This window comes from Lactuca virosa, chromosome 2 (genome assembly GCF_052849685.1).
Source record: "Lactuca virosa cultivar CGN04683 chromosome 2, Lactuca_virosa_CGN04683_v6, whole genome shotgun sequence".
Classification (NCBI taxonomy): Eukaryota; Viridiplantae; Streptophyta; class Magnoliopsida; order Asterales; family Asteraceae; genus Lactuca; species Lactuca virosa.
Window position 1 is genome coordinate 65,128,904 of NC_136427.1, and position 7,736 is coordinate 65,136,639.

General features: G+C 34.5%; 1 long non-coding RNA gene across 2 annotated transcripts; it reads right to left on the reverse strand.

The window, feature by feature from the left end:
• Positions 1-3,419: 3,419 nt before the first annotated feature.
• Positions 3,420-7,200, reverse strand: LOC145156366 (uncharacterized). 2 transcript variants are annotated; one of them, XR_013736644.1, is made up of 14 exons: positions 6,813-7,200; positions 6,541-6,648; positions 6,403-6,464; positions 6,202-6,274; positions 6,055-6,121; positions 5,827-5,873; positions 5,713-5,757; positions 5,509-5,546; positions 5,383-5,431; positions 4,997-5,095; positions 4,798-4,900; positions 4,536-4,685; positions 3,757-3,826; positions 3,420-3,647 (listed from the first exon to the last, which is right to left on the reverse strand). It is a non-coding gene; the product is annotated as an uncharacterized LOC145156366 (long non-coding RNA). The 2 variants fall into 2 exon arrangements; XR_013736643.1 differs by having other exon boundaries at positions 4,512-4,685.
• Between the last annotated feature and the right edge of the window lie 536 nt (positions 7,201-7,736).

The following is a 7,736-nucleotide window of genomic DNA, read 5'->3' on the forward strand; positions in this document are numbered from 1 at the left end:
TGATTTTAAATGTTTTTATGGGGGGGGGGAATACAAGTTGAACAATTATAGTTATTATATCAATCTCATGTGATTAATAACTACCAAACAAGTGGATTTCTTACTTTCAAACTGTGTTACCAAACTGTTTACTTCAAACTGTTTTATAAACTCGTTTTCATATCAAATACTTTTATTAAACTCTTTTAACTTATATTCTGTGTATCTATGTAGATATAGTTATATAAGTAGGATTGAAAGGACTTAGGACTGATAAATCACCTTACTTCCTGTTCCTTGTTTGGTTGTGGACTTAGGGTATTCAAGTTATTTGTCCGAAGGTCGTTTGAATCCTAGTTATATATCATGTATATGTGTATAGATATAAAAGGTTACTTCATACAGTTCAATACCTTTGGGTAGCGAAGGTATACAAACATGTTCATACATTCAAACAACATTACTAGTAAACTATAATAGGTATAGTTTAGGGAGATACTAATACTATTACTAGAACAGTGAAACATTCAATGAGTCAGTTCATACATCAGTGAATAACAAACAAACAATAGATAATATGATGAGAAACAAATAATAGATACTATGATGAGAAACAAACAATAGAATACTATGATGAGAAACAAACAATAGAATACTATGATGAGAAACAAACAATAGAATACTATGATGAGAAACAAACAAAAGAATACTATGATGAGAAACAAACAATACATGCTAGACAAGGAGAAAACACACAAATATAGACATTAATATACTTATGATCTTACCAGCTTTAAAGCTGATAAACCCTTTCAAAATAACTTGTATTCTCAGGTCACCAGTAGACATGTACCGGTGCCAGGTTTTGAGAAGATGGAGCTCGTTCAAGACTCATCTTTTATTTTGATGTATATATTTGGTGTCTATATAACTTGACAGAGCACACTTGTATGAAATTATATTATTAATGCAATGGATGATGTTGTTGCTTGTTTACTACTTTGCATTGTTGTGATACTGAACATGACGTCCTCCACCCCCGAACGTTTCCGCCGTTCCGGTTTTGGGGTGTGACACCTCGTGTTCCCACATAAATTCTAGTATTTGTAGATAGTTCCATCGCACCTTCACTATAGGAATATAACTTTGCTTACATTGTTTGACTTCTCGATCCATGATTTCCACTGGTTCTTCGACAAAGTAGTTGGATCTCATCGAGAGGAATAGCAAGAGTGTCATCAGACAAACGCTTCTTAATATTTGAGACGTGAAAAACATTGTACACATTGTTTAGCTATTGAGGAAACTTAATTCAATACGCAACAGGACCAATTCTGGAAATAGTTTTGAAAGGTCCTATGTATCGTGGGTTTAGCTTTTCTCATTTTCCAAACCGAATAATTTCGTTCCAAGAGGAGAATTTCAATATCATGCGATCTCCAAATTAGAATTCCAGAGGCTTACGTCTCACGTTAGCAAAACTCTTTTGATGATCACATGTAGCCTTTAGTCGGTCCTTGGTTTTCATGATAGTATTGAAACCATTGGGCGTCTTTGGTAGTTTTGTGATGAAGTTCGTTGAGATACGTTCACACTTCCATTTGGGAATCTCCACTTGTTGGTGTAAACCCGAGGGCTTCTGATGCTATGCCTTTACTTTAGAACAGGCCAGGCACTTGCCCACATAAGTGGAAATCTCACCTTTCATGTTTTGCCACCAATATAGCTTTTTCAAATCTAGGTACATCTTGTCAGAGCCTTGATGACTGAAGCATTTTAGTCTATGAGCTTCATGCAAGACTAAGCTTATGATGTAACCGAAGTTAGGCTTCCAAATTAGGTGCATTATGTACTATGTTTCGTTATCCCTAAGCTTAAATTACTTATCCATTCCTTGTAAATCTTCACTCGTGATGTTCTCTTCTTTCAGAGCCTCAAGTAGAGCTTCTCAAATTCATGTGGTAAGGTTTGAATGGATACTCATCGTAAAAGCACGTTCCTATCAGGCTTTGGCACATTATATACTGCCCAAGGCATCTGGCACAACATTCTCCTTGCTGAGATGATATCTAATCTCACATTTTTAATCATTCAATAGTTCGACCCATCTTTCTTGTCTCATGTGGACTTCTTTTCACTCGAATATGTGTTGTAGATTCTTGTGATTAGTAGTGATGGTGCACTCCGTACCTTACAAGTAGTGTCTCAATATTTTCAAAGAAAAAACTATAGCTCCTAACTCAAGGTTATTGGTAGTGTAGTTGCTCTTTTGCACTTTGATTTGTCTCAATGCATAAGCAATGAATTTGTCTCTTTGCGTCAATACGCACCCCAGTCCTCTATGGTACGTGTTTCAGTATACGAATATGTTTTCTGTTCCTTTTGGAAGGGACAAGATTGGTGCACTGCACAATATATGTTTGACATTTTGGAATATCGCCTCTTACTTGTCTTCCTTGTTGAACTTTTTTTCCTTCCGTGTCAATTTTGTGAGGGGTTTAGCTATGTTGGAGAAGTTCTTAGTGAATCTCCAAAAGTAACAAGCAAGACCCGAGAATTAGCGCACTTCATTTGGCATCTTTGGCGCTTCCTAATTCTTGATTGCTTTAATTTTTTAAGGGTCGATGACATCCCATTGTTGCTGACCACATGCCCACTAAAATGTACTTCTCTAATCCAATACTCACATTTAGAGAATTTGGGGTACAACATCTACTTTCGTAGAAGTTCCATGATTAACTGTAAGTGTTGGTCGTACTCTTCCCTAGGTCGTGAGTATATCAATATATTATCGATAAACATAATTACATATTTATTCTAGTATGGTTTACAGACACGGTTTATAAGATCCATGAAGATTTTTTGGGCATTGTTCAGTCCGAAAGATATAATTAAGAACTCTTAAATCACCATATCGAGTCCTAAAACCATCTTTGGAACGTATCCTTCTTGTACTCTTAGATGATGGTATACGATTCGAGATTTTTCTTCGTGTAGTAGATGGATCCTTGTTACTAATCGAGCATATCATTGATTATTAGGAGTGGTTAACAGTTCTTGATTTTTAGTTTGTTAAACTCCCAATAATCAATGCACATCCAATAGGATTCATTCTTCTTCTTATCAAACAGAATTGTCGCTCCCCAAGGCGAGAAGTTAGTTCTGATAAAGCCTTTGACAAGAAGTTCTTATAGACCGATACTGCATGTTTTCTTGTCTCTAATTTTCTTGAATATCACATAAAGTTCTTGTTGCCATGCCAACACAACACACACAAAAATACAAATATGAATTTATTTACAAGAAAAAAATCTTTCTTATCCAATTGTATTTTCATTTTACTTATCTTACACAATTCTACTGTCAGTTTTATTCCTAGTTATACTTTGAAAAATTTTCCCAAACATATTTACAAGATTTAGAAGATGCACCCATGAAGCTGAAGTCAAAAGTATTTGCCACCTTTATATATTCATATGCATACACAAGAAAAGAAGAACATGAAGTTCAAGTCTACTACAATAAATCCAGTTATGAACATTTACCTTAGCTGCTAAGCAAGAAATGAGTTTGTCAGCATCTTTGACTAAATCATCCATTAAACTGCCCTCAGGGTCATTGCTTGCAGCTGCCAACTCATGGCACGTAACTTTCATGCCTTCAACAGACTGCAAATCAACACTCTATAAGTTTTAATATACATCTAATTATCACCAAAAAAAACTATAAAAATGTAAACAAGGAGAATTAAAACATGATCAGGGGAGCCGTATGCACCATGTGACTTCATTCGTTCAAGAACAATTGCCAACGCAGGTCCTTGAATATCTCTTACATTATTCATGACCTTAATAAAGTGAATGAAAACAAAACATCATCATTAGTTGAGATTTCAGAAATGGTAAAAGGAAAACAAAAAAGATGAAAACATAAGGTTGTGTTTAGTTGTGGAAAAACGGTTTTCATTTTCTGTTTTCTGTTTTCCGTTTTTAGTTTTCGTTTTCCGTTTTCAGTTCTCATTGGAAAATTTAGAAAACGCGTTTAGTTAAATCATATTCATTATTCATTTTCTGTTTTAGAAAATTAGAAAACGCGTTTAGATGTGTATTTTTCTATGAGTTTTCATTTTCCAATTTTTGTGGGTAGGGGTGTGGGTCTGTGTGTATGTGTGTGTGTGTGTGTGTGTGTGTGTGTGTTTGTGAGGGTGGGCTTGGGAGTGGGTAGGTAGGGGTGTGGTGAGTTGGGGGTGTTAAGGTGGGGGTAGGTAGATGTGGGTGGGATGGGAGTGGGTGTGTGTTTATATTTTAGAAAAAATTTGGAATTAGAAAAATATGGAAAACAATGATTATTGGTTTTCCAAAAATTTCCAACTTCTTTGTAATTTTAGAAAACGGAAAATTTTCATTTTCCGTGAAAAATTTGGAAAAATAGACAAACTAAACGCGTTTTCAAAATTCTCATTTTTCTTGGAAATTTTTTCCGGAAAACGGCTCATTTTTCCGCAACTAAACGCACCCTAAAAGTCTACACACCATTTCTGGTCCACAGACTCTCACCATTTCTCCAAAGAATGTTTCTGCTGCTTTTCGAAAATATACCCAATTATAGCATTGTACTTTGGAAAATATGCCCAATTATAGCATATTAGTATTACTTTCATTATTTGGATGACATTGCTATAATTGGGCAGATTTTTTAAGTACAACCTGTAATAGGAAGAAATGAAAGTTAGAACGTGATAATAAACAAATCAATGAAAGTACATGCTGTTTATCACATCCTTATTTCTTATTTATCACAATTACACAAACATGATACCTTCAAGTCGCTCTTTCCATGCAGTACTCTTCAACTTAGTAGTGTCTACTTGAATGAGAGATCATATTCTGCTTTATATCTCTTCAAGGGTCATCTCAGATGGCTGCAGCAAGCCAAGCAAGCCATGGTATTTACTATTTAATTAAGACAAAGACATAATGGTTGTATACAACTATACATATACATGTATATAACTCACCTCAACATCTTCAGGTTCAACAGCTTTTTTGGTTTGAGCTGGTCCATCTGCTTTCTTGTCACCACCCGTCGTTGCAGAAGCCACCTTTTTAGGAGCAGGCTTAAAAGCAAAAGAAAAAAATATATAAAAAATAATATCAATACTGAGAAAGCTAATGGTGGATAAGCAGGAGCATCGTTTTCTGTTATAAAACAATGGTTAGAATTTAAAAAATAACTTTTTTTTTACCAAAGTTTAGTATAAAATAATAAATAAATAAACATACTAGGTGGTGGAGGGGTAGGACCAAATCTGTCTAATAAATCCATCATAGGTGAAGGTGATGAAAGGCTGCCTAATGGAGTAACAGAATTATTATTACGAATGGGATTTAAAAGATAAGGAACCTTTGTTTTGAGATGAATATTCTTGTTGATGGCTTCAATGTTTATCCACCTGTAAAGAGATGGGATTAATTATTATTGTAAGAAATAAATAAAAAATAAATAGTGTTTCTTACATGCGACACTCACGAGTTCATTGTATTGGTGATCTTAGACTTTTCTTCTGACTTCATTGTTGCAAAACACATGCAAAAATACTTGATTAGTTCCAATAGTAAATTAAATCAACAAGACAATGTAAATATCATAGAAGTTTATTAATATCATTAAGGTATTGTTATAATATGAATTAATCCAGAAATCATTAAGAACAAATCACTTATTACCACTAACCTCAATTAGGGCACTAGCTTCCCATTCACTTGGAACTTGTGACACCTGTAAATTAGTCAAGTTTTCACTATGGTAAATAAACTATATATAAGAAAAGGGCATTATAGTAATTACCTCCATGCAATACTCAATGTTCTTTTAGATAAGATGATTTAGAATCTCTGGTACATATCATAAGGATCCCAAAATCATATAGTTGGTTATTGTTTAACTGTTTAATTTATAACATTTTTCCCAGGATAAATGATGTTTATAAAAATATTTTAGAAGCCATACTCAAATATATATCTTAAGTTCATTAAGTCAAAAAGAAACTAACAATTATAAACTTAAAAAGAATACTTGGGTCCACAACTTCAGCCAAATTATCTGAGTTTATCAACAAGATGTACTCTTTACCCTGAAAAGCCTGATTGAGGTAATCTTGTTAAGTCTTATAAATTTAAAAAGTTAATATAAAAAATAAAAAAAATGGTCAACTGGCTTTACCTGTCATAATAATTCATCTAGTTTGCCACTCTTCTTCAAGGAAAGCAAAGCGTCCTTCTGATCAAAAGCATACCTTTTTGCAAAAGGAAGAATTAAAAATAATTATACCATGTAGATATATAAGTCAAGAATGAATGCGAATATGAATATCCTTAGAACATTTATTTTACTCATTAAAGTAAAGAAACAGATAGATCATACAAGGAGGCGAGTCGATCCATTGTTAAAGCATCTGCTTGAACAGCTCCACAGTCCAAAACAAGCTGTGAGACAAGGAAATTGAGTCAAGAAAAGTCAAAGATTGTAATCTGTTAGTAGACCTCTGAGAGTGAAACCCACCTTCCTAAGGAAAAGTCTTGGAGATTGTACTTCAGTAGTGAACACAAAGTCCGGTGCACCAGTCACCACATGAACAACATTCCCAGCAAGAATGAGGTGGCGAACAACCTGCACAGAGCTCAAAAAGGAAATCAATGATTTGAAGGGGTTTAAATTTAAGACTAGAAAGTGATAAAATCGTGATTAACATATCTACTTCAGTTTCACAAAAAAAGGGTTTAAATTTAAGACTAGAAAGTGATAAAAACACGATCACGGCTAAAACAATAAACCTTTGTTTGTAGTTAACTTCCACCTTCATTCCTCCCCAATAAATCTTTGTCGGTAGTTAACTTCACCGGAGTAGCTGTCTGCAAGATTTAAGGCATGAAATCGATCTTCATTGAGGTGAGACAGTGAGCAAGGCAATTTTAAGCCTGAGTCGCCAGTAAAAAGACGGAAAATTGACGTGCTTATCTGATGGAACTCCGTTTTGCTATGAAGAGACAATTGTTGTGATAATCAAAGATGGAGCGAAGAGGTTCGAAGGTACATGATTAGCAGAAATCAGATACTACAATCGATTTGAAGATGGAAATAATAGGGTGGAAGCATGGCGGCTGGGGAAGGACCAGTGGTCAACGGAAAAGGTGAGGAACAAGATGTTGTATGAGACCGATAAGAAGGAGGCCAGGAGTAGCAGATAAGTGGATCACGAGAGGAGAGAGAAGGAGGGAAAGGGGAGAGTCGATTGTGAAGATGAAAGACAGAAAGAAGGTAGAAGGCGGGTTTTCAAAATTTTGGGAATTTCGTTTCCCGCTGTCTACTTCCTAAACGCGCGTTTCATTAAAATTATAAAGGGACACATATAGAGGACGCACATTTAAGATATAGCGCCCTCCGTGTTTTTAATTTTTTTCTTATGACACTAATTTAAAGGATGCGTGACCTAAATACTTAAATTTTTTGAAGAGATGTCACATTTTTAATGTCACTCTCTTTTGCGTAACATAAATCAATGAGTGTCGTAGTTTGCGCGTCGTAAAAGGGTATTTTTCTTGTAGTAGAATTACATGTGATTCATATGTGAATTACATGTGATTTATATATGAATCACATGTAATTCATATGCGATTCACTTGTGAATTACATGTGATTCATATGTAAATTTCTCATTTTTTAAGATGGATTTGAATAACATTTGACTTATAAGAAGG